General features: G+C 42.9%; 1 protein-coding gene across 30 annotated transcripts in view; it reads right to left on the bottom strand.

Annotated features, from left to right (window-relative positions):
- Nucleotides 1–27,829, bottom strand: part of LOC109897033 (receptor-type tyrosine-protein phosphatase delta) — a 593,471-nt gene that overhangs the window by 227,053 nt on the left and 338,589 nt on the right. For all 30 annotated transcript variants that reach the window (XM_031832363.1, XM_031832396.1, XM_031832394.1 and 27 more), the window contains exon 9: nt 2,247–2,284. The gene's annotated coding sequence lies outside the window, so the exon portion shown is untranslated. The remainder of the gene's footprint in view (nt 1–2,246; nt 2,285–27,829) is intronic.

Raw genomic sequence — 27,829 nt, 5'->3', positions numbered from 1 at the left:
TTCCATCAACCCATTGACTGTAGTACTCGCGCTGCTAAAACACTCAACCACTGCTACTCCAACTTCCGGGATGCCTACAAGGCCCTGCCCCGCCCTCCCTTCAACAAATCTGATCACGACTTCATTTTACACCACCCTTCCTATAGGCAGAAACTCAGACAAGTACCCGTGCTATTCAACGCTAGCCTGACCAATCGGAATCCACACTTCAAGATTGTTTTGAACACGCGGACTGGGATATGTTCATCCGAGAATAATATTGAGTAGCCTCCGAGAATAATATTGACGAATACACTAATACGGTGACTGAGTTTATCAGGAAGTGTATAGGAGATGTTGTAACAACTGTGACTATTAAAACCTACCCTAACCAGAAAAAGTGGACAGATGGCAGCATTCGCACAAAACTGAAAACTCGAACCATCGCATTTAACCATGGCATGACTGGGAATACGGCAGAATACAAACAGTGTAGTTATTCCCTCCGTAAGGCAATCAAACAGACGAAACGTCAGTTTTGAGACAAAGTGGAGTCGGAATTCAACAGCTCAGACATAAGGGTCACAGACAATCACCGACTAAACCAGCCACGTCACGTTTTGCTTCTGGACAAGCTAAACACCTTTGCCCGCTTTCAGGACAACACAGTGCCACCGACACGGCCCGCTACCAAGGACTGTGGGCTCTCCTTCTCCATGGCAGACGTGACTAAGACACTTAAGCACATTAACTGGACAACACAGTGCCACCGACACGGCCCGCTACCAAGGACTGTGGGCTCTCCTTCTCCATGGCAGACGTGACTAAGACACTTAAGCACATTAACTGCCGGCCCAGACAGCATCCCTAGCCACATCCTCAGAGCATGCTCAAACCACCTGGCTGTATTGTTTACAGACATATTCATTCTCTCCCTATCACAGTCTGCTGTCCCCACATGCTTCAAGATGTCCATCATTGTTCCTGTATCCAAGAAAGCAAAGGTAACTGAACTAAATGACCATTGCCCCGTCGCACTCACTTCTGTCATCATGAAGTGCTTTGAGTGTCACGAATTCTGCCGAAATTGATGCCTCTCCTTGTTCGGGCGGTGTTCGGCGGTTGACGTGGCCGGTCTTCTAGCCATCGCTGATCCATTTTTCATTTTCCATTTGTGTTGTCTTGTTTTCCCACACACCTGGTTTAATTTCCCTCACTATGTGTTGTGTATTTAGCCCTCTGTTTCCCCCATGTCTTTGTGCGTGATTGTTTATTGTTAGGTTGGTATGTTTCTGGCTGGTTTATTCCCGGGTGCTGTTTCACCCGGGTTTAGTGGCAACCGTTATTTTTGTTCGCACATTGGGTTTGTTACTTTGTGCATTTGCCTTCATTAAAGTGCGTTGTTCACTTATCTCTGCTCTCCTGCGCCTGACTTCATGCACCTGCTACACCAACTGCCTGACATTGAGAGACAAGTCAAGGATCATATCACCTCTACCTTACCTGACACACTAGACCCACTTCAATTTGCTTACCGCCCCAATATATCCACAGATGATGCAATCGCCATCACACTGCACATTGCCGTATCCCATCTGGACAAGAGGAATACCTTTGTAAGAATGCTGATCATTAACTATAGCATTCAACACCATAGTACCCTCCAAGCTCATCATTAAGCTTGAGGCCCTGGGTCTGAACCCCACCCTGTGCAACTGGGTCCTGGACTTCCTGACGGGCCGCCCCCACCTCCACTTCACTGATCCTCAACACAGGCATGACATATTTTGCATCACTCATCTCATATGTATATATGTATACTGTATTCTATCCTATTCTACTGTACCTTAGTCTATGCCGCTCTGACATTGTTTGCCCAAATATGTATATATTCTTAATTCCATTCCTTTACTTTAGATGTGTGTGTATTGCTGTGAAATTGTTATATATTAATTGTTAGATATTACTGCACTGTTAGAGTTAGAAACACAAGCAATTCGCTACACCCTCAATAACATCTGCTAAACATGTGTATGTGACAAGTTGACTTGACTTGACAAACACACAGCCTCACTCACTGTCACATGACAATGTACATGCCAACTTTGTCAGTCTCTATGAGTCATTCTAATGAACTTAGTGTCAACCAAAGGTCGACGTTTCTGACAGAATCAATGTGACTTATGGACCATCATGATGTGTATCTGCAAATTGCATATGAGATCACTATCACATCCACACAAACACGATAAAACACACTAGCCTACCTTCAAGCACCCAAGCAACTGTCCCAATGATTCAAGAGCTGTAAGGCAAAAAAATACACATTAGATCACAACCATTACTGTTTAAAAGGGAATATGAAACTTGGTCTCATGATGCAAGGCATACATGGAAACTTACACAACTTCTTAATCATAATCAACCAAACACATTGTGAGTTGTACTAACACAGTGAGAATCCAATACTTGTGTCCGTTGCTTCATACAGTATGAAGGGCAAAGCATTTATTACGAGCAGATTACATTTGGCAGGCATATGTGTCTGCACTACGCCTCCTAATTCCGCCTTGTTAAGAACTTCCCACGGCGATATTCAATCACTGCTCCGATGTGGTTTGTCTCCCATTTACTTCCCTGGGCAAAAAAGTTAATTCTACAAAGGGAGAGTGGGGTAGTTTCAGAGAGGGGTGGGGGGCACTGAGATGCTTTCATTTTAGAGACTACTTAATTAAAATGTGGACGGCACTCAAAAGGTCAGAGATTGTGGCTTGGGCGCATTGCTACTGATTGCGTCCATATAGTGCCACTCAAGGTCTCCTAGATTAATCTGCGGTTCACTTGCAGTCGAAGAAACAAAATGAGTTCTTCTTCTGATAAACAGGAAATCTGTATTCTCAGTTTCCCCCTTTCTGGCCAGTCGAATTTAAGCTTAGTTTATATACGTACTGTAGAGCACAGTCGTTAAGGAGAAATGGTCATTTGATATACAGTGCTTTAGGAAAGTATTCATACCCCTGGACTTTTTCCAAAATGTTGTTACGTTACAGTCTTAATCTAAAAGGGATAAAATATTTTTTTTCCCTCATCAATCTACACACAATACCCCACAATGACAAAGCAAAACACGTTTTTTGGGTGGGGATAATTTACATAAGTATTCAGACCCTTTACTCAGTACTTTGTTGAAGCATTTTTGGCAGCAATTACAGCCTTGAGTCTTCTTGGGTACCTGTATTTGGAGAGTTTCTCCCGTTCTTATCTGCAGATCTTCTTAAGCTCTGTCAGGTTGGATGGGGAGCGTCGCTGCACAGCTATTTTCAGGTCTCTCCAGAGATGTTCGATCTGGTTCAAGTCTAGGCTCTGGCTGGGCCATTCAAGAAGTCACTCCCGTGTTGTACGTCTCTAAGAGCTTTCCACCACTGTTCAGCATTTGCCAATTAATCTTTTCCAAGCTCTTCAAGCTCAGTCAAATTGGTTCTGGATCATTGCTAGACAACCATTTTCACATCTTGCCATAGATTTTCAAATAGATTTAAGTCAAAACTGCAACTCTGCCAGTCAGAAACATTCACTGTCTTCTTGGTAAGCAACTCCAGTCTAGATTTGGCTGTTAGATCATTGTCCTGCTGAAATGTGAATCCATTTCTCAGTGTCTGGTGGGAAGCACATTGAACCAGGTTTTCGTCTAGGATTTTGCCTGTGATTGGCTCCATTCCGTTTCTTTTCTATTCAGGAAATCTCCCCAGTCCTTAACGATTACAAGAATACCCATAACATGATGCAGCCACCACTATGTTTGAAAATATGGAAAGTGGTACTCAGTAATGTGTTGTATTTTCTTTGCCCCAAACAATTTGCCCCTGTATCTTGTATTGACTGGGTGTATTGATACACCATCCAAAGTGTAATTAATAAATTGTTTTACCCATCTACCAATAGGTACCCTTCTTTGTGAGGTATTGTAAACCATCCCTGGTCTTTGTGGTTGAATCTATGTTTGAAATTCACTGCTCGAACGAGAGACCTTACAGATAAGTGTATGTGCGGGGTACAGAGATGGGGTACTGTAGTTACTCAAAAATCATGTTAACCACTATTGTTGTAATACAGAATGAGTCCATGCAATTTATTATGTGAACTGTTAAGCAAATGTTTACACCTGAACTTATTTAGGCTTGCCACAACAAAGAGGTTGAATACTTACTGACTCAATAAATTTCAGCTTTTCATTTTTCATTAATTTGTAAAAATTGTAAAAACAATTCCACGTTGACATTATGGGGTATTGTGTGTAGGCCAGTGAACTCAAAATTATCTATTTAATCCATTTGAACTTCAGGCTGTAACAAGGGGTGTGAATACTTTCTGAAGGCACTGTAACAATACTGACATATTCATATCAGCTGAACTGGTGAAATGTTTGAAGGAATTGGGGCTTGGTTTTTTACATGGGCAAAAAATGGTTAATAGCGACACATTTGTCCAGCCAGCAAATGAGGCAATGGAAATAACCTCTGCTGTACTTCTTTGGACCGATTACAGCACAGGCATAATAGTCCCCCTAGTCAGTGAAAAATTCACAAGATGTCCCAAGAAACACCAGGACAAACACCAAATTACGTCAGCAACGGAATAGTTTGGTCCTACAAACTATACATATAGGCCATGGTCCCCCAAATTTGGCCCCGCGGGTGGTTTTAGTTTGCCCCCCCCCAGTTTTCTGAGCAAAATAGACAGCAAATCAGCTCCAAGTGATTTTAATTTTGGAAATCTGTTCCCAAGTATTCCCATGCATAATAGCGAGACTTGTGATCGTATACAAATGTAAGCAAGGTTTGAAATGATTATGTTTTAGTGAAATATCTTCATGGGCTTCTTGCAGTCATTTTGCAGTCTACAAATGATTTAGAATTATATTACAGCCCATCCACCCATTCCACAGCTGAATCTAGATGATGATCAACAAGTATTTCACTACACCTGCTAAATGTGTGTATGTGACCAACACAATTTCATTTGATCCCTTCTATAGGCAATGTTTCAGTGAGTGATTGAAAACTACACTTCATTATTGATACATATGCATACATTCACACAAATTGCTTCTTGGAAATCAGTCGAGCTACAATGCTACTTTTTGCTTGAAAATGGTTGAAAGGCCCATTTCAAAACAACCCAACCATCTGCTCTCTCCTACTGATGATAATAGATGCTCTCTAATTTGATTGATGACTAGCTGCCGTCTGTGAAAGGTCAGTAAGCATTTGCCAGAGGAGGCACGGTGTACATACAGTAGCCCCAATTGGATTGCAGAAACAGGGAGGTGATACGATAGGGGAGGGGTGGGGAAAGAAAGGAATAGACTGAATCAACAGGTTTGATAAATTCCTCTAAAACTGGCCATATCTCTGGGACTGGTGGCGGCATGACAAGAAGGAATGTCGCTCCTGATTAATTGTAGTGATCAGCAGGCAGCGAGAGGGGTAACCGTCAGGTCCTGACTCCCTCCATGATTTATAACCAATAATTCTGCATGAATGGGGCCTCTGAGGCACTATCAGGACCCCGCAGGGTGCCCGCTTTGAGACACAAATAGGGTTGAAATCCATCTGTTTCCTGTGTGATGATATGTTATGAGAGTGTGCACGGCAGTGCACCATCTTGAATTTCAGGAGCCCCACGAAAATGAAACTGGCCAATGTGAGAGAGGTATCTTCCCCTGAAATAGACCTGTGCCAGTCTGAAATGACTCTCATACATCGTCACAAAGGTTTCCTTTTGGCTATAGAACGGTTTTCAGTATTCACCATATGCAATGCCATTAGTAAATATCATTGAGTAAAAACCCTCCAGGATCATACTACACCAACAAGTCGACAGAATGTGCTACAATATCTGTTCAAATAAAATAACACATTTTATTTCTAAATACATGGTTGACTGACTTAATTTGATGATGTGCGGCACACTGTTTAATTCAGCAGTGCCAAAAAATACGGTTCAATGCTATTTTAATTCCAGACAGATCATGGTTGAAATTATAGTCAAATGGTTTTTACACCATCTCTGTCGCTGAGATTCAACACTGGCCTACAGCAACTTCCTTAAGAGTATCAATCTGAAAGGGGTACAGTAAGACAGAGGATTTACAAACACATCACCACCTAAAACCAACAAGCAATCCTGAACATTCTACGATATTGACTATAGAACTCACACCAACACTGTGTAAAACTGAAAAAGAACCATACAGGATCTATTAAAGTCAGATTGGGAGCAACACGTTAAACAGAATCACAACACCAGGTTGGACTAATGTGTTAAATAAACACAATACCCATCCAGCTGCAGCTTTACGGCAGATCCTAGTTTATGTCTTTAATATCTACATATAATGAAAGTTGCACATGTAACAACCTCCTTAAAAATCCCATCTGCTGCACAATAGCACCACCAAAGGCAGAATGAGAGAGACAGAGATTGAAACCGTTGAAGCCTAAACTAATTCCTGATTTCGAGGATCTGTAAAACCACGGACCTTGGGCTCAGGGTCCGTTCCCTTTGGTGGGTGATCACGCCATCCCTCCACCTCCTCCCCTTTACCCCTATTCTTCTCTCTCTCTCTCTCTCTCTCTCTCTCTCTCTAAGAAGAAGAAGAATTCTCTGGCCGAGCCCTCCCGACAACCACCAATCAACCCGGGTGCACTTTAAAAAGCCTTCAACAGCTGCCATTCCACCGGGCTGGCCATCAGTCCAGCTGCCAGAGAGCCAGACAGGGAATCTGCTCAAGTCAAGCAAACTTTGAAAGGCATGTTGGTTTCCCCTCTGTTGCAAATGGAGGTGAAATACTATTTTCCCCTAAACAGACTTAAAAATGTCCAAGCAACTCAGATTTGTTTTTGAGGGAGGATAAAATCCGCTCATGCCAGAAGTGAAGACAAAATGATGAAATGGGTACAGGTATATTTGCAACTGATGTCATCCAAATGTTTCAAAACAAGGGAAATGCTTGCTGCCCTTTTAGTGCACTCCGACAAAAGATATATCTTGTTCACTTCCTCTTCTGGGGTTTGCCGTTTGCCTCATGCTGATTTTGCCTGTTTTGCCAGTGTGTGTGTGTGTGTGTGTGTGTGTGTGTGTGTGTGTGTGTGTGTGTGTGTGTGTGTGTGTGTGTGTGTGTGTGTGTGTGTGTGTGTTTCTGAGTTCCAGGTTGGGCTGCCTGCTGCTGTGCAGTTCGCCGTTCCATATGTGTTTGTCGAAAATATCCACAACGCAGCGTGGCTGCGAATGAGAGATTAAATCTCTCCCACTGGTATTTTCCCTCATTGAACGAAAACAAAACAGATTGGTGGCTGCCAGGTCTGTTGCATTGTGAAATGCAACAACTGGCCACCAGCACCGTTTTTCAGTATAGACCATGTTGTGTCCGGGGTCCCGTCCACATGTTGTATTGTTTTCGAAAGAGTAAAACGTCTGTGGACATTTTCCGCCTGTCTTGAAAAGCAAACCAGGACATGGATGTGGAAACAGTCTCTAGTCTCAGTATCTACAACCCTATGCTTTACATGATATCATAGTCTCTAGTCTCATTATCTACAACCCTATACTTTACATGATGTCACAGTCTCTAGTCTCAGTATCAACAACCCTATACTTTACATGATGTCACAGTCTCTAGTCTCAGTATCTACAACCCTATGCTTTACATGATATCATAGTCTCTAGTCTCATTATCTACAACCCTATACTTTACATGATGTCACAGTCTCTAGTCTCAGTATCAACAACCCTATACTTTACATGATGTCACAGTCTCTAGTCTCAGTATCTACAACCCTATGCTTTACATGATATCATGTTCTCTAGTCTCATTATCTACAACCCTATACTTTACATGATGTCACAGTCTCTAGTCTCAGTATCAACAACCCTATACTTTACATGATGTCTGTACCAGGCTGAATCATGTTGTGACAAAGGTGTCATTCTATATAACATTCAAATACGGTCTCCTTACTTAGCATTTTGTACAAATCTGACTCAATAGTTTATTATGGTCATAGTAAATGATGTCAGAACACTGACAATAGGAGGAATGTTTCTCCCCTTGGAATCCATTTAGTATCATTGTTTGTCAGTTTACCAAATTGCTCTACAGTCCATGCACTGTTCCTGGACCTGTCACAACCATTGTGTTGTGTTCCCTCCTACTATCCGCAGATGCTTTTACCCCCAGAGTGTTGTCACCCACTGGTACAGGTCTTGGATCGGATTTGTTGATAGCCACATGGGACCATACAGACAGCTGAGCCAGTTGGCTTGATGGCAAGGCTTCCCACCTGGGAAAATGCTTATTTTGCATAGACTGGAAGAGGAACGGTTGGGTTTATCAACATGATGGGGATTCAAGCTCCAGTGATGAACATTGCCCGGAGGGGTCTGGCATTGGGGACGGATCCCATTGAGCTAGGGTAGTTAATGGTTTTGAAGTCATTTGTCTAGAGTAGAATCACAGCTACTGTTGATAGAGCCTTCCCCACCTGTTGTAAAACACTATATACTCCCCACTCTCAGAGAAAAAAGTAGCACTGCAGGTTTTACACAGTCAAATCTGACTAATAATTACATGTTTATTGCAGAACTAACTTCTCATCGACGGGGCTGTAGTGGAGCAGGTTGAGAGCTTCAAGTTCCTTGGTGTCCACATCACCAACAAATGAACCTGGTCCAACACACCAAGACATTTGTGAAGAGGGCATGACAAAACCTATTCCCCTTCAGGAGACTGAAAAGATTTTGCATGGGTCCTCAGATCCTCAAAAGGTTCTACAGCTGCACAATCGAGAGCATCCTGACTGGTTGCATCACTGCCTGGTATGGAAACTGCTTGGCCTCCGACCGCAAGGCACTACAGAGAGTAGTGTGTACGGCCCAGTACACCATTGGGACAAAGCTTCCTGCCATCCAGGACCTCTATACCAGGTGGTGTCAAAGGAAGACCCTAAAAATTGTCAAAGAATCCAGCCACCCTAGTCATAGACTGTTCCTTCTAATACCGCACGGCTAATACCGCACGGGTGGATCAGCTTTAATATTGCAAGTAGATTGTGGATTCTATCAATGCAATTTTCTGCATAATTTCCAATCCCCCATAAATTAGTTTAATTCATACATGTAATATACATACATGTAATATACATACATACATACATACATACATACATACATACATACATACATACATACATACATACATACATACATACATACATACATACATACATACATGTAATATACATACATACATACATACATACATACATACATACATACATACATACATACATACATACATACATACATACATACATACATACATACATACATACATACATACATACATACATACATACATACATACATATACATACATACATACATACATACATACATACATACATACATACATACATACATACATACATACATACATACATACATACATACATACATACATACATACATACATACATACATACATACATACATACATACATGTAACATACATACATACATACATACATACATACATACATACATACATACATACATACATACATACATACATACATACATACATACATACATACATACATACATACATACATACATACATACATACATGTAACATACATACATACATACATACATACATACATACATACATACATACATACATACATACATACATACATACATACATACATACATACATACATACATACATACATACATACATACATACATACATACATACATACACCTTAGTTTACATACACCTTAGCCAAATATATTTAAACAAATTTTTTTTTTTTTTATGGCGGGTTTGGAGCAGTGGCTTCTTCCTTGCTTAGCGGCCTTTCAGGTTATGTTGATATAGGACACATTTTACTGTGGATATAGACACTTTTGTTCCTGTTTCCTCCAGCATCTTCACAAGGTCCTTTGCTGTTGTTCTGGGATTGATTTGCACTTTTCACACCAAAGTACATTCATCTCTAGGAGACAGAACACGTCTCCTTCCTGAGCAGTATGACGGCTGCGTGGTCCCATGGTGTTTATACTTGCGTACTTTTGCCTGTACAGATGAACGTGGTATCTTCAGGCATTTAGAGGTCTTGTGGGCTTTTTTTCTGATGTCTTGGCTGATTTCTCTTGATTTTCCCATGATGTCAAGCAAAGAGGCACTCAGTTTGAAGGTTGGCCTTGAAATACATCCACATGTACACCTCCAATTGACTCAAATAATGTCAATTTGCCTATCAGAAGCTTCTAAAGCCATGACATCATTTTCTGGAATTTCCCAAGCTGTTTAAAGGCACAGTCAACTTAGTGTATGTAAACTTCTGACCCACTGGAATTGTGATACAGTGAATTATAAGTGAAATAATCTGTCTGTAAACAAATGTTGGAAAAATTACTTGTGTCATGCACAAAGTAGATGTCCTAACCGACTTGGCAAAACTATAGTTTGTTAAAAAGAAATTTGTGGAGTGATTGAAAAACAAGTTCTAATGACTTCAACCAAAGTGTATGTAAACTTCCGACTTCAACTGTACACACTGTATATACATACATATATACATACTGTATTACTTTCTAGTAATTAAGTGTTCAGTTAGATTACATAGCTACCTCAATCATTATTTCAAATCATTTCAGTGACTTCACAGCAATTTCTAGCTAGTTAGCTAGCTAACGAAATATAGCTAGCTAGCAGGCAAAGCTAAATGATAAAGCCACATCTCATAGTCACGTCATGAGATTTGTAAATTAAAGAGAGTGTTTGCCATGACATAGACAGACCAGCTGAATCCAGGTGAAAGCTATGATCCCTTATTGATGTCACTTGGTAAATCGGTGTAAATAAATGGGAGGAGACAGGTTAAAGAAAGATTTTAAGCCTTGAAATAACTGAGACATGGGATTGCGTATGTGTGCCATTCAGAGGGTGAAGGGGCAGGACAAAATATTTAAGTGACATTGTACGGGGTATTGTAGGTTTGAGTGTGTCAAGAACTGCAATGCTGCTGTGTTTTTCATGCTCAACATTTTGTGTGTATAAAGAATGGTCCACCACCTAAACCAGATCCAGCCAACTTGACACAACTGTGGGATGCATTGGAGTCAACATGGGCCAGCATCCCCATGGAACGCTTTCGACACATCGTACAATAGTCCATGCCCTGATGAATTGAGGCTGTTCTGTGGGCAAAATGGGGTAGCAATTTATAGGAAGATGTTGCTAATGTTTTGTACACTCAGTGTAATAATACATATCGAATGGAGTTTCCCCATCTCCCCATTTACAATATTTCTGGCTGAGCACAGAAAAACCCTTACCCAGATAGTGTGTTAAAGGCATTTCCTAAAAGACCTGCCAACTTTAGTGTTTTTTAAATTTGATTTATTTAACCTTTATTTAACTAGGCAAGTCAGGTAAGAACAAATTCTTATGCTCCCCATATTGGCTTGAGAACTTCCTTTCAGGAGAATACTATGAGGTGCTCCCCCCCAGACTCTCTTTTACCAGTAGGGGAAACAGAAGACAAGCAATGGGTCTCTGCCTAGAACATGTCTGTAAATGGATGGAATGACCTTCCTCTGCCCCACTGTAATAGCAAAGCATCATTAGCTTAGAGTGGCTTCCCCAGCCATATGTTTCAATAATGACTTTTTAGCCTATTCAAGGCCACATATTATCTGTGGTCTGCCTGAAACCACTCGGAATACTTACATCAACATTTGGACATAGAAAAGGGCCCAAAGGGGGCTCCCGAAAGGCTTCGCAATGCAGGAGAAATTCCATTCCCTGGTCAGTTCATCACCTTTTTTTCTGGTTACCTTACCTCAAACGATCAGTGGGTCCAGAGCGGCTATTGATTATGGTGGAAGGTAGAAAACGCTAAAGCTTATCATGACTGCAGTTCTGGGTCAGGGCTCGGCTGCAGTCTGGCAACAGTCTCTCTGCCTTGTGAGTGACACATTATTTCCACAGTACCTCCCCACACCACCCCATCAGCCCCAACCCATCTCCCTCCACCAGTCTATTTTCTGCCTGGCTAAGCTTATGAAACTGCATATATGCTGTCTGATTCCTGTCATCAGCCATTCCCACGAAAGGCCAAAACAATGAAAACACATGAGAGTATTAGATGTTGGGATTGTGGTGGAAAGACACCATACACTACATTTCAAACATAAAAAACAAAACAATGTACGGTCTGTTTAGATCATAGTGTATGCATATTAAACTAGCTGAGATGTCTTTGACGGTGTCTTTATTTTGACACCGTCTTGTGATGTTTTTATTACACAAATAGTGAAATATGGTTGCATATATAAACATTGACTCAGAACTATATTCAAAACAACATGCAGTCAAGAGGTTATACATTTTTCAATTAAAGTAATTTCAAAGTTACACATGCAGCATAAACCAAAATAATGTGTCCATTGTGGACATTTCATTAGCTGGCAAATTACCTCTATGCCTCCTTGAATTTGGAGTTTTAGCCATTTTGAATTTCAGTCTTCCCCCTGCATAAAAATGACTGCATAAGAAACAAAAGCTAATAAAAATGCAGCATGAAAATAAGCAAGTGGTGTAACGTGGCAACAAATCAGAACTAACAAGCAAAATCTCCTCTCCTTTCAAACCAGGAAGGAATCACTTCACCTCAGGCCATGCTGCGTTTCGACCTTATTGCAGTCGACGTATTGTAAATAGAATATGTGGAAGGACCACCAGAGGGCAGGCTGGGCTCATGGATAGTAGCCCAACAAGGCATGGGAGACAAGGTAACCAGAGGCAATTAAGCACAGCTGACGGTACTAATGACATACTCTCCTTCCCCTATAAGAGAGAGAATGGAACCAGCAGAGAAGGGGGAAACTATCTCTGGAAGATGGCCACCGAGAGAGAGGAGCTATCCATGAAGAACCACTAAGACGGTGACAATCCCGTGACTTTTTGTTGTAGTTTAAAGATAATCCTATTGTGTTCCTGTTTCATCTGGAGAAGAAGATGTATGTTTTTTTCCTTAGAAGATTTTCATTGATTATGTTGGAGTGTTTGTGTTGACCAAATGCCCTCAATAGAGAACTGTGTTCAATCAAGAAAACCTACTCCTGACTCGTTTATTCCACCTTCCCGCTTTAGAGTGACACCCAATTACTTGGTCCGCTCACATTGGTGGAGGATGCGGGCATTAGGTGGACGAGTGACACAAGGATAAGTGAGTAAATCAAGATTCTTCCAGTAGACCCGGAGGAACCATTCAAGAACGATGGATAACGCCCTACTACAACAGTTGATCACGGCACAGCAGACAACCATAGAACTCCTGCAACAACAGCTGAGCCGACGAGAAGAACCTAGAGTTAAGCCAAGAGCGGCTGCTCACGCCATCTTACCTCGTCTCTCCAAGGAGGATGATATTGAGGCCTTCCTCATGACCTTCGAAAGGACGGCCACCTTGGAAGAGTGGTCGCCCACAGAATGGGCGAGCGCATTAGCCCCTCTTTTGACCGGGGTGGCTCAGGAAGCCTATTTTGACCTGGATTCCCGCGAAGCTGAGGACTATGGGCGACTAAAAACCGAGATCCTGTCCCGGTACCAGCTGACTGCCAGAGATAGGGCTGTAAAGTTCCATCAATGGACCTATACAGCTGATCAACCCGTCCGTGCCCAGATCTTCGCATTAATACGACTGACGAAACAGTGGCTAGAACCTGGAAAGGGAGTAGGACATGTGATAGAGACTCTCGTAGTGGACAAGATATTGAGAGAATTGCCCAGTGACTTAAAAAGGGTTGTGGGGCAAGCCAACCCGTTGTCAGCCGACGACATAGCCCAGGCGGTGGAAACATATCGGTCTACAGGGGAGTTGTTAAAAAGTGACAAGGAGGAACGGAAGGAGTCTTCCAATCCCGTACCACGACTCACCCCGGCGCGCCCGCCACCGAAACGTCCAAGCCCCCCCCGGAGGTGGGAGAAGTCAGCCACCACACAGCAGGGTCGGTGTTATAAATGTCAGTCTCCCAACCATTATGCCCCACAATGTCCTAGCAAGGATGAGCCCATGGTCACGGAGTCATCACTGCCTACCCCCACACATCCCGTTTTGAGGGGGCAGGATCAACACTGTTGGTTAGCAGAGATAGCCCCAGCCTCAGAGATTCCGGTGCGAGTCGAAGGACAAGATGTGGTAGCTATTCTCGACTCGGGAAGCATGGTTACGTTAGTAGAGGAGCGGATGGTGACCTCCGCAACACTGTTACCAGACAAAGTAGCCGTATCCTGTATCCATGGAGACACCCACTATTACCCCACTGTGAATCTGCCTATTCTCACTCCAAAAGGAAGGTGTACAGTCAGGGCAGGGAAAGTGCCCCAGCTGAAGGTGCCATTATTGATCGGGAGAGACTGTCCCCTATATAAGGAGCTTCGGCAGATGACGTTATGCACGGGAAGAAGGGGGACAGGAAAGAAGAGAAAATCCAAGCCCGAGGTAGTAGTCCTACAAGGAGACGTAGCCGCGTCCTCGTCCTCTGCAGCAGAGGAAGAAATAGCGACCCAGCGTTTACGACAGATATTCCAGGAAACCACTGATGAAGACACATGTGAAGGGTTATACACAACGCAGGAAGGAAGGAGCAACCAGGCGCTAAGGGATATATTTGAAGCTCCATCCGAGGAGGGAACCTGGAAGGGATTCTCCTCGGTCACCCCTGATGGGGATATGGAACATCCTCCACACCCCTCTACCGAGGTCGACCTGCACCAGGAATTAAAGGGACAGTTCGGCACCTCGCAGCATAGAGACCCAGACCTAAAGGAGGCCATGAGGAAGGTGAAGGTGATCGACGGGAGGAACGTCGACGGATCAGGTGAGCCCCCTCTTCCTTACTATGCAATCAGGCGGGGTCTCTTATACTGGGTCGTACGACGAAGGGGGGAAAACCAGGAATTACTAATGGTGCCTAGGCCATACAGGGATACAGTTCTACAGTTAGCCCATTCCCACGTCCTAGGAGGACACCTGGCACGAGACAAGACTATTGACAGAATCATGCAGAGATTCTATTGGCCCCGGGTCACCCGGGATGTGGCCAGGTATTGTAGGACGTGTGATCAATGTCAACGTACAGCCCCACGGCCACACCTGCGTAACCCTTTGATTCCTCTCCCCATCATAGAGACTCCCTTTGAACGCATAGCTATGGACCTCGTAGGGCCCCTCCCAAAATCCGCCAGAGGACACGAGTACATCCTAGTGGTTATAGATTACGCTACCAAGTTCCCGGAGGCCATACCCCTGCGTAACATGTCGTCAAAGGGAATTGCCAAGGAGCTATTCCTGATGTTCTCTCGTGTGGGCCTCCCCAAGACTATCTTAACCGATCAAGGAACCCCGTTCATGTCCCGGTTGATGAAGGACTTGTGTCGGTTATATCAGGTTCAACAGATACGTACAAGCATATTCCACCCTCAAACAGACGGGTTGTGTGAACGCTTGAACAAAACGATTAAAAGCATGTTGAGAAGAGTGGTGTCCCGAGACGGGAAAAACTGGGACATGCTTCTCCCACACTTAATGTTTGCCCTGCGAGAAGTACCCCAGGCATCCACTGGATTCTCTCCGTTTGAATTGCTCTATGGCAGACCCTGTCGAGGAATCCTCGACTTAGCCAAGGAGACCTGGGAGACCCAACCATGTCCCTTTCGATCCACAATAGAACACGTTACCCTGATGAGAGACCGCCTGTCAGCAGTGTGGCCCATAGTCAAGGAGCATATGGAGAAGGCCCAAAGGACCCAAGGCCAGGCCTATGATAAGTCCGCGACCCCCCGTGAGTTCACCGTGGGAGAGAAAGTGATGGTGCTTGTGCCCACGGCCGAACATCGCTTGCTGGCGCAGTGGAGGGGGCCCTACGAGGTAATGAAAAGGGTCTCACCGGTCAATTACCTCATCAAGCAACCTGACAGGAGGAAGAAGGTCCAACTCTATCACATAAACCTGCTGAAGACGTACCATGGACGAGAGGAGGAGGTGGCTTTGATGGCCCTGGAGGGCAAAGGAAAAGAGGAGACTCTACCACAGGTGCGCCGTGGCCAAACTCTCCTACCGGAGCAGTCAAGACAGCTAGACAAGCTGATTATGAACTTCGGTCGAATATTCTCTCCATTCCCAGGACAAACAGATGTCCTGTTCCACCATATCCACACGGAACCCGGCAAGAAGGTGCATATCCGCCCTTACAGGATTCCTGAGGCTCGCCGAGTCATCGCTAAGAAAGAGGTGAGGGAGATGTTGAGGATGGGCGTGATCGAACCCTCGACGAGTGAGTGGTCCAGTCCCATAGTCCTGGTCCCCAAGTCCGATGGTAGTATGAGACTCTGCAACGACTTTAGGGGCGTGAATGCCATCTCTACATTCGATGCGTATCCCATGCCCCGTGTGGATGAACTCTTGGAGCGCTTAGGAAAGGCCAAGTTCATCACTACCCTGGATTTGACAAAGGGATATTGGCAAGTGCCGGTGGCTCCGGAGGATCGCCCAAAGACTGCCTTCGCCACCCCAGAGGGGCTTTTCCAGTATGTGAGGATGCCCTTCGGACTGCACGGTGCCGCTGCAACTTTCCAACGCCTCATGGATGCCATTCTACGGCCCCATCAAGAGTATGCAGCGGCGTACATAGACGATGTGGTCATCCACAGCGAGGACTGGGATAGTCACCTCCTGCGATTACGGGCGGTGCTCGTGAGTTTGGAAGCCACCGGGTTGACAGCCAATCCAAATAAATGCTGCCTGGGCCTGTCCGAAGCGGAATACCTGGGGTACACCGTGGGGAATGGGAAAATACGCCCACAGGCAGAGAAGACCAGGGCAATTCGTGACTGGCCTCGACCCCGGACCAAGCGAGACGTTCGGGCCTTCTTAGGGATAACAGGATATTATCGCCGTTTTATCCCGGGATATGCAACCATTGCCAACCCCCTCACAAACCTCATCAGGAAAAACCTGCCAAACCAGGTAGAGTGGAAAGACGAGACGGAAGAGGCCTTTCAATTGCTTAAAGATGGCCTGTGTTCTGATCCCGTTCTACAGGCTCCGGACTTCTCACAAGAGTTCATTGTGCAGGTCGACGCCTCGGATACAGGGCTCGGGGCCGTACTAGCTCAGGGTAAAGGTGAAGCAGAGAAGCCGATTCTCTTCATTAGTAGGAAGCTCAGCGATCGGGAACAGAGGTATGCGACCGTAGAGAAAGAGGCCTTAGCCATCAAGTGGGCCCTCGATTATCTCCGGTACTACCTACTGGGTCGGAGGTTTGCATTAGTTACTGACCATGCGCCCCTCACGTGGATGGCTGGTAAGAGAAACAATAACAACAGAATAGCCAGATGGTTTTTGTCTTTACAACCGTTCTCTTTCCATGTCATCCACAGGGCCGGATCGAGGAACGGGAATGCAGACGCGCTGTCCCGACGCGACCAAGACGGTGCGTCTGGCGCCCGACCCTCCGGTTCGGTCCTGGGGGGGAAGGTATGTGGAAGGACCACCAGAGGGCAGGCTGGGCTCATGGATAGTAGCCCAACAAGGCATGGGAGACAAGGTAACCAGAGGCAATTAAGCACAGCTGACGGTACTAATGACATACTCTCCTTCCCCTATAAGAGAGAGAATGGAACCAGCAGAGAAGGGGGAAACTATCTCTGGAAGATGGCCACCGAGAGAGAGGAGCTATCCATGAAGAACCACTAAGACGGTGACAATCCCGTGACTTTTTGTTGTAGTTTAAAGATAATCCTATTGTGTTCCTGTTTCATCTGGAGAAGAAGATGTATGTTTTTTTCCTTAGAAGATTTTCATTGATTATGTTGGAGTGTTTGTGTTGACCAAATGCCCTCAATAGAGAACTGTGTTCAATCAAGAAAACCTACTCCTGACTCGTTTATTCCACCTTCCCGCTTTAGAGTGACACCCAATTACTTGGTCCGCTCACAAATAATACACATATTCATTTGGCCCGGACAACACATCTCTATGTATTATGTTTATTTGTTTCGCTTCAGTATTTATTTTGTTTTTTATTTAACCTTTATTTAACTAGGCAAGTCGTTTAAGAACAAATTCTTATTTACAATGACGGCCTACCAAAAGGCAAAAGGCTTCCTGCGGGGACGGGGGCTGGGAATAAAAAAAAAAAAATCTAATAAAAATATAGTATGCTCTGGAGTTACACTTATCTTTTACCTCAGACCGTCTTCGTGGTCAGGCTGCTTGGAGGAGGATGCCAAGAGACCCAATCATATCATAACTTCCAAACTACATAATGGAAATGTTTTCTGAGGACTATTTCTGTCTTTAATGAAGCCCTTTTGTGGTGATAAATTCATTCCGATTGGCTGGGCCTGGCTCCCCAGTGGGTGGGCCTATGCCCTCCCAGGAACACCTTTGGCTGCGCCCCTGCACAGTCATGTGAAATCCATAGATTAGCGCCTAATTCGTTTATTTCAATTGACTGATTTCCTTATATGAACTGTAACTCAGAAAACTATTTGAAATTGTTGCATGTTGTGTTTACATTTCTGTTCAGTATAAATAGTGCTGTCTGACCATACCGTCTGCACATACTCCTAAGAGTGCTACACAACTTTCACTGTGGAATTAATAGTACCAGAACTGTACTCTCAAAGTTATATCAAAGTTTGGTCAGTATGGTGTTGGTTGGAAAGGAAATACAATTGTTAATTTTCTCCTCATGAGAGAGCTAGATCTTTGGTATGTTATTAATCTGATAGATTATTATGGGCCTTGACAGAATTTCAAGTATCATCATGCCAAGTTATCAATTGGGCAACATTTGGCCTAATGACGTGTTTCAAATATATTGTTATTTCAGGACAAACTGTGCATAAACAATTAGCTGATTCTTGAATGGCTCATAATCTTTGTATTGTAAGCATATCAGTGTGTACAGGTCCATGTGTCTGTACTTTATGCAAGTCCGAGTGCATCTAAGTTTAAGAGTCATTCTAAATGCTCAATACAACAACTGGCTGGTGTTTATTCAACTCCAGTCTTATTTGTTCTACCATGTACAGGAATCTCCAACCAGTGCTCAACAAAACATATTTAAGCCCTTTGAATCACAAATATCCCAAAGCAAATCAGCAATTAGAGCCTAAGCTGGCTTGTAAAATCAATTAGGAATAGCGTTGGTGCCACAGGTAATAACTCTGTCTGACTCTTCCCTACTTGGACACACTTCACTGATTGAAGCTAATATGGCAGTCTATAATCTGGTGGAGTCATTCATCCAATTTATGTAAAATCTGAAATCTACAATCTCGGGGGAAGGAGGGGATATACGGAAACAGCCCCAATGTCACAGTTGGAATGGTAATGGAGACTCTCGTTCGGCTAGTCCAAGGATGGGGTCACGCAGAATAGAGTTTCAATTGACTGCTTCTAAATGTGCTCTCCGTAAGGTTTCATTATGTGAGGGATTACTTGGAGTGTGGAGGAAGAAGGCACAGCGTTGCTTTAACCTCAGTAGGCTGAAAATTATTTGGCTCGGACCCTCACAAACTTCTACAGATGCACCATTGAGAGCATCCTGTCGGGCTGTATCTGGTAGGCAACTGCACCATCCACAACCACAGGGCTCTCCAAACAGTGTTGCGGTCAGCCCAACGCATCACCGGGGGCACTCTGCCTGACCTCAAGGACATCGACAGCACCCGGTGTCACAAGAAGACCAATTCGATCATCAAGGACCTCAGCCACTCGAGCCATGGCCTGTTCACCCCGCTACCATTTAGAAGGTAGAGACAGTACAGGTGCATCAAAGTCGGGACAGAGAGACTGAAAAACAGCTTCTATCTCCAGGCCATCAGACTTTAAACAGTCACCACTATCTGGCCTCCGCCCAGGTTTTTCCAGAAATCCTTGTTGAACGATACGAGATTCTCTGCTTATTTCCTTCCGAACCTGGGCATTTTCAGAAAGTTACCCGGAACCCTGGTTTTCATTGTATTTCCCATATATCTGAGAACAGAGCAAAACAACAGATGCTGCTAGGTGAGGGTGGAGAGATCAGTGAGGGAAATCCAGGGCAACATCTGTACCGTGAAAGGCGGCATGTACTTATTCATCAATATCTTTCTGTGGCACAGGGCCTCGCCAGCAGATTCTCCCCAGGTGTGTCTAATAGGTTTGGACAATACTACATGTGCAAGCTTAGCCAAAGTTATGCAAACAGACAGTCTGCTTGCGTTGCGTTACATGACTAATTGAACAGTTGGTGCGAGTTGCTTTGCCATAGAAAATTATTGATTTCTACATTGTTTGGGGGAAAGTGTTTATTGTTTGTTTTATTACCTTATTCAGCTATATTGATTTAAACAGACACTAGTTATGTTATAAATGAAGACAAAAGTACCCGTATGGACACAACCTCTAACCCTTTTGTAAGTTCTACAACCCTGCTGATCATTGAATGTGGGTGAAAGCAGCTGGCACATAATGCCTTTTATAGAGCTGTTTCGGGTTGACTACTCGATGGCAAAACAGTTCAGCGCCCGACACCGGACTCTTTTTTTACTCTCTCTCTCTTTCTCTCTCCAAGGTCAGAAGGTCTCTGTTGGCTCATGGCTCATTCAGCCAGGAGCAGTAATTATACTGTGTGTTCATGGATCATCATGGATCATCCAGAGGTACACTCCAGCTTCAGGTGCCCTTTACTCACCTTGCATCACATACATTTTACACCAATTTGACAATTTAGAAAGCTGCAGTTGGGCTATGGGGGGGGGGGTTGTACGTTTGTTAATATGTAAATACGGGAAATACCGAGAAAATTTCACCTTGTCAGCGTGGATTGTGAGACTAGCTCAGGAATGACAAACGAGGGCATGGTCCTTTGGGGTAGTGGTCAGCCTCTGGTGGCTATTTTTCTTAAAGCTCTGTGGTACTGATCACGAATGTTAAAATGGGAGAATGGAAATAGCAGTGGAAAGAGGATACCAGCCCGATGCAAATACAAAATGTACAATAGGAAACAGGACAAAAAACAAAGAAGAATGGAATTTGCTGGAACATGCACCCTCAATAATTTATATAATAATAATAATGTGGGTGGTTACATTTGTCCTTTTTCACACATGCAAGGCCAAATTCCTTTTTTTTTTTGCATATCCCCCCTACTGAGACACCCGTGGAGAGTGGGGTCAGAGCCAGAAATCAGCCATTATTGATGGCGACCCTGGTGCAATTAGGTTTAAGTGCCTTGCTCAAGGGCACATCAGCAGATTTTTCACCTAGTCTAAGATTTTTCACCTAGTCTGCTCAGGGATTTGAAACAGCGACCTTTCGGTTATTGGCTCTACCATTCCTAACCGCTAGGCTACCTGCATTTTGAGGTATTATCAATCATTATGATTCATGCAAGGTGAATGTGTGCGTGTGTGTGTCTGTGTGTGCTGTGGTGGAATAGGTTCATACTGAGATCAGTGGAGGACCTAAAGTTCAGTGAGTACTGCTGCAAATTGTCACTGCTGCACATTACAGGAGATACAGCCTTCATTCTTCACTGGGGCAGATTGAGTTGAACATGCAAATGTGCCCAGTCAAGCAAAACAATTTTAACCTCAATAGGAAACTCCAGATTTATGGAACAGCCAGAACTTTTTATTCTCCTGAAAATAAAGTAACATATGTACAGTTTGTGCTCAGATTGGGAAACCCTGGCCTAGCCAAGAAAGATGAAAACGTTTGAACATTTATGGGTGGCTGGGGAAAACGCTAGTGGTTTGAGACAAATGTGTCAATATCAGGGCAAATGACAGATTCCCTCAGGAGTATCTCAATGTCAGATCTGACAAAATCATGCAGTGTATTGTACTGTGTTTGTCGTGAGCTTTTAGACTATCAGGCAGACCAACACAATTCTCATACAAAAGGAAGCAAATGTTACAGCAATATAATGTTGTTATACGGGTCCGGTATTGTATTTTCTGAAAGGACACACCAATTGCATGTTACATAGAACAACAATGGCGAGCAGTGGATATAAGAAAAGTGGGCTACATAAATTCAGTGTGACAGGCAATACAAAGGTACTCATCACTCCTATTGTGTTGTTTTCTGGGTCCCATATTGATGTTAGTCTACTGTCTACTGAGATTACTATTGGCATGGATTATGTTTTGCGGACAAAATGGTACAGGATGAGTTTTAACCACAGTAGAGGTGCTGCTCTTGTTTATGGAATACGAATCAGGTAGCGGAGCTACAATGGGAGATGACTTTCAAATCTCATTTACCAGATAAGGAGACCACTAATGCACCCAAATATCAGTAGTGTGACTGGAACTCACAGGGAAATTTGCTCAGCAAAAAGCTTATTTGGCTACACAGACATGGGGAAATGCTCGAATCAATCAATCAATCAATCAATCAAATCGAACTTTTTTGGTCGCATACACAGATTTGTTAGTGTTACGGCAGGTGCAGCGAAATGCTTGTGTTACTAGCTCCAACAATGCATTCAAATGTCTCCCAAATACATTACGAATAAACAAATAATTAAAAAAATCTAAACAACAAATCAAGAAATAACAATCGAAGTCTACATTAGAGTGAGCCTGTGTTAGAATACAGACACGTGGTGTGGATAGACAGTAAATCGTTTGGAAAATAAAATGATATGTACAGTAGTAGGTATTATATTAGAATGAACTGAAAAAAAAGTATATATATATATACAGTTGAAGTCTGAAGTTTACATACACCTTAGCCAAATACATTTAAACTCAGTTTTTCACAATTCCTGACATTTAATCCTACTCAGAATTCCCTGTCATAGGTCAGTTAGGATCACCACTTTATTTTAAGAATGAGAAATGTCAGAATAATAGTAGAGAGAATGATTTATTTCAGCTTTAATATCTTTCATCACATTCCCAGTGGGTCAGAAGTTTACATACACTCAATTAGTATTTGGTAGCATTGTCTTTAAATTGTTTAACTTGGGTCAAACGTTTTGGGTAGCCTTCCACAAGCTTCCCACAATAAGTTGGGTGAATTTTTTCCCATTCTTCCTGACAGAGCTGGTGTAACTGACTCAGGTTTTTAGGCCTCCTTGCTTGCACAAACCATTTCAGTTCTGCCCACAAACTTTCTATGGGATTGAGGCCAGGGCTTTGTGATTGCCACTCCAATACCTTGACTTTGTTGTCCGTAAGCCATTTTGCCACAACTTTGGAAGTATGCTTGGGGTCATTGTCCATTTGGAAAACCCATTTGCGACCAAGCTTTAACTTCCTGACTGATGTCGTGAGATGTTGCTTCAATATATTCACATAATTTTCCTCACTCACGATGCCATCTATTTTGTGAAGTGCACTAGTCCCTCCTGCAGCAAAGCACCCCCACAACATGATGCTGCCACCCCCATGCTTCACGGTTGGGATGGTATTCTTCGGCTTGCAAGCCTCCCCCTTTTTCCTCCCAAAATAATGATGGTCATTATGGCCAAACAGTTCGATTATTTTTTCATCAGACCAGAGGACATTTCTCCAAAAAGAACCATCTTTGTCCCCATGTGATGTTGCAAACCGCAGTCTGGCTTTTTTATGGCAGTTTTGGAGCTGTGGCTTCTTCCTTGCTGAGCTACCTTTCAGGTTATGTCGATATAGGACTCGTTTTACTGTGGATATAGATACTTTTGTACTGTTTCCTCCAGCATCTTCACAGGGTCCTTTGCTGTTGTTCTTGGATTGATTTACACTTTCTGCACCAAAATACGTTAATCTCTAGGAGAAAGAACGTCAGAACGTCTCCTTCCTGAGCGGTATGACGGCTGCGTGGTCCCATGGTGTTTATACGTGCATACTATTGTTTGTACAGATGAACGTGGTACCATCGGGTGTTTGGAAATTGCTCCCAAGGACGAACCAGCCTTGAAACATAAAAAAACAAATATTTCTGAGGTCTTGGGTGATATCGCTTGATTTTTCCATGATGCTAAGCAAGTTTGAAGGTAGGCCTTGAAATACATCCACAGGTACAACTCCCATTGACTCAAATGATGTCAATTAGACTATCAGAAGCTTCTAAAGCCATGACATCATTTTCTGGAATTTTCCAAGCTGTTTAAAGGCACAGTCAACTTAGTGTATGTAAACTTATGACCCACTGGAATTGTGATACAGTGAAATAATCTGTCTGTAAACAATTGTTAGAAACATTACTTGTGTCATGCACAAAGTAGATGTCCTAACTGACATGCCAAAACGATAGTTTGTTAACAAAACATTTGTGGAGTGGTTGAAAAACGAGTTTTAATGACTCCAACTTAAGTGTATGTAAACTTCAGACTTCAACTGTACATATATATAGAGTACCAGTTAACTGGAGAGTGATGGAGTGCTGCATCAGATGACCTGGCCTCCAGAATCACCTGACCTCAATCCAATTGAGATGGTGTGGGGTGAGTTGGACCGCAGAGTGAAGTAAAAACAGCCAACAAGTTGTCAGGATATGTGGGAACTCCTTCAAGACTGTTGGAAAAGCATTCCAGGTGAAGCTGGTTAAGAGAATGCCAAGATTGTGCAAAGCTGTCATCAAGGCAAAGGGTGGCTACTTTGAAGAATCTCAAATAAAAAATATATTTAGATTTGTTTTACACTTTTTTGCTTTGTGTTATTTTAGAGTTTTGATGTCTTCACTATTACTCTACATTGTAGAAAATAGTAAAAATAAAGGAAAACCCTGGAATGAGTAGGTGTGTCTAAAACTTTGACTGGTACTGTATATACTAGGGATGCACGATATATCAGTGAACATATCGTAATCGGCCGATATTAGCTAAAAATGCCAACATCGGTATTGGCCATAGTCTAGTTTAACGCCCGATGTGCAAAACAGATGTCAAAGGTGACACACATACCTATATAACGAAGGTACACACATTTTTGCGCTATACGTGCAACACAGCATTCCTAAACTAGCCCACAATGTCTGCTGTGTGGATCGAGCAGTCAACAAGGCTCCAAGGCGAAATCTATTTAAGTCAAGATAACGGAATTCATTGACAAGCAACTGTTCTCTGTCGTAGGTGATGTTGGCTTTCGTCGACTGGTCGAACACCGGTATACACTACCAAGTGTGCTATTTTCCCGATATTGCCCCACCGGAGTTACACAGTAATAGTGTCACTGCTATTATCTTCACGACATACATACTATGGAACGCAGTTTGAGTCTTTGCGCATCAAAAAAGATACATCAGCACTGTCAAAGCTGAACAAAGAAATGAGGATTCAAGCAAACACCGGCCACAGACGATGCATTTACAATACCGCATTGGTAATAAAGCATCATTTGTTCGACCGCAACATCTGGGGTAGCTAGCTTTAGCTTGGTACCTAGCTAGCACCAATACAACCAGCCTGAAAACAATGACCAGTTAAAACTGCAGTCATTTTCATTATTCTTAGCAGTGATTTAGGAATCCTTGTGAGTAAGTATTAGATAGGTTACCACTTGTTGTTCGCCTATTGAACTTCAGTTCATGAAAATAAATAGCTAGCCAGCTACTTTATCCTGTTGCCCAAAGCTAACGTTATAAGCAGCCAGCTAGCTTCATCTGACTAGTGAGGCTCGACTGGACCGGGTTATGTGTTGAATTTGCGGATTGCATTCAAAATAAAAGCATGTCATTGACAGTGATGGAAATGAATACAAAAAGTAGAATTATGCCATACTTTCATTTTGAAGGCTAACCACAAAGTCCACTATTGTGGCTAGTCCTTAGTGTTATTTGACGTGTATCGTTTTTGACACGTAAAGACCCACACGGCGTTCCATAGAAATCCTGGTTGAGAATGAAACAACTGAACAAATGAACAACGAAACAGCACAGCAAGTAAGTGAAAGAAATAGGTTTTGATTAGGTTTTACTGTTCTTGGGGACATACGGAAATGCCCAAAAAATAACTTTTTGGGCAGTGTGGTGTGTGTGTGTGTAACCTTTATTTTACTAGGTATGTCAGTTAAGAACAAATTCTTATTTACCATGACAGCCCGGACAATGGTGGGCCACTTGTGCGCCGCCTTATGGGACTTTCAATCACGGCCAGATGTGATACAGCCTGGATTCGAACCAGGTACTGCGATGCAGTGCCTTAGAGCACTGAGTCAATGTGTGTGTGTAAACGATTTAACTGTACTAGAATGCTTAAAAGGCCACACATTTTTTATATATCGGTATCGTTTTTGTTTGGCAAGGAAAATATCGGTTATCGGTAAAAATTTCATATCGGTGCATCACTAGTATATACACAGTGAGTAAACAACATTATATATAAACAGAATATGAGGTGACCATGAGGTGAGGTGAACATCTAATGGCATTCAGGAATCAATGTGCTACACAGCTGTGGGTCGATGTCAGGCTTTTACATAGTTATAGTTTACATAGTTTGTTCGGGGTCGGCGCAGCGCACGGTTCTAGAAAAATCATGGGGGCTCTTCTAATGCCGAAGTGTCAGAGCGGAACAAGCTGAGAAATAATTAGCACAAACAAAACGGCAAAACAAAAATCGCAACATTAGGAAATCAACTGTTAAGGAACATCTGAGACCGAAGCAAGCTGCTACCCGAGCATATGCTCCTCCGGTGTTGAGAACACTGCTCAATCTTCAGCCAGGCAAAGAAAATAGTCTATTTATAGCCATAGTCTCAACTCACTTCAACTTCAACTTCACTGGTTCCTCAAGATGTGCAGTGATTGTACAATTTCTAATGCCCTTGCCAACAAGGGAGAGGGTCTCATTGACATCATGGAGACATAGAGCATGTAAAACATGCAACATTGGCTTAAATCAACTTTAATCAACCCCTGTGAAGTGGTTTTGTCATATGGACAACTTTGAAATGGAAATGGGATGATGTGAACTCTTGGTGGATATGTCCTGATGTCTAATGCGATATACAGTGCCTTCAAAAGTATTCATACCCCTTGACTTATCCCACGTTTTGTTGTGTTACAGCCTGAATTCAAAACCGATGACATTGATTTTTGTTTCACCCATCTACACACAATACTACATAATGACAAAGTGAAAACAGGTATTTATTTTTTTGTGCAAATGTGTGTAAAATGAAATACAAAAACATTTAAACATCTAATTTAAATACACTACTGTTCAACGGTTTGGGCTCACCTAGAAATGTCCTTGTTTTGGAAAGAGAAGCAAATTTTTTTGTCCATTAAAATAACATCAAATTTATCAGAAATATTGTGTAGATTGTTAATGTTGTAAATGACTATTGTAGCTGGAAAAGGCAGATTTTTTAAATTGAATATCTACATAGGCATACAGAGGCCAATTATCAGAAACCATCGCTCCGGTGTTCCAATAGCACGTTGTGTTAGCTAATCCAAGTTTATCATTTTAAAAGGCTAATTGATCATTAGAAAACCCTTTTGCAATTATGTTAGCAGAGCTGAAAACTGTTCTGATTAAAGAAGCAATAAAACTGTCATTCTTTAGACTGGTTGAGTAACTGGAGCATCAGCATTTGTGGGTTCGACTACAGGCTCAAAATGGCCAGAAACAAAGTACATTCTTCTGAAACTCGTTACTAGATAACATTTCCCTAGCCTAATTGTCACCAAATATCCAAAAGGGAGATTCAGTGAAAACAAAAATCTGACATTGATTGATTGATGTATCTAGACAAGTCCCACATGTCTCAAAGCAGCACTATGGC

This window comes from Oncorhynchus kisutch, linkage group LG9 (assembly GCF_002021735.2).
Source record: "Oncorhynchus kisutch isolate 150728-3 linkage group LG9, Okis_V2, whole genome shotgun sequence".
Taxonomy (NCBI): Eukaryota; Metazoa; Chordata; class Actinopteri; order Salmoniformes; family Salmonidae; genus Oncorhynchus; species Oncorhynchus kisutch.
The sequence above is the reverse complement of the archived record's forward strand: the minus strand, read 5'-3'. Positions and strand labels throughout refer to the sequence as shown.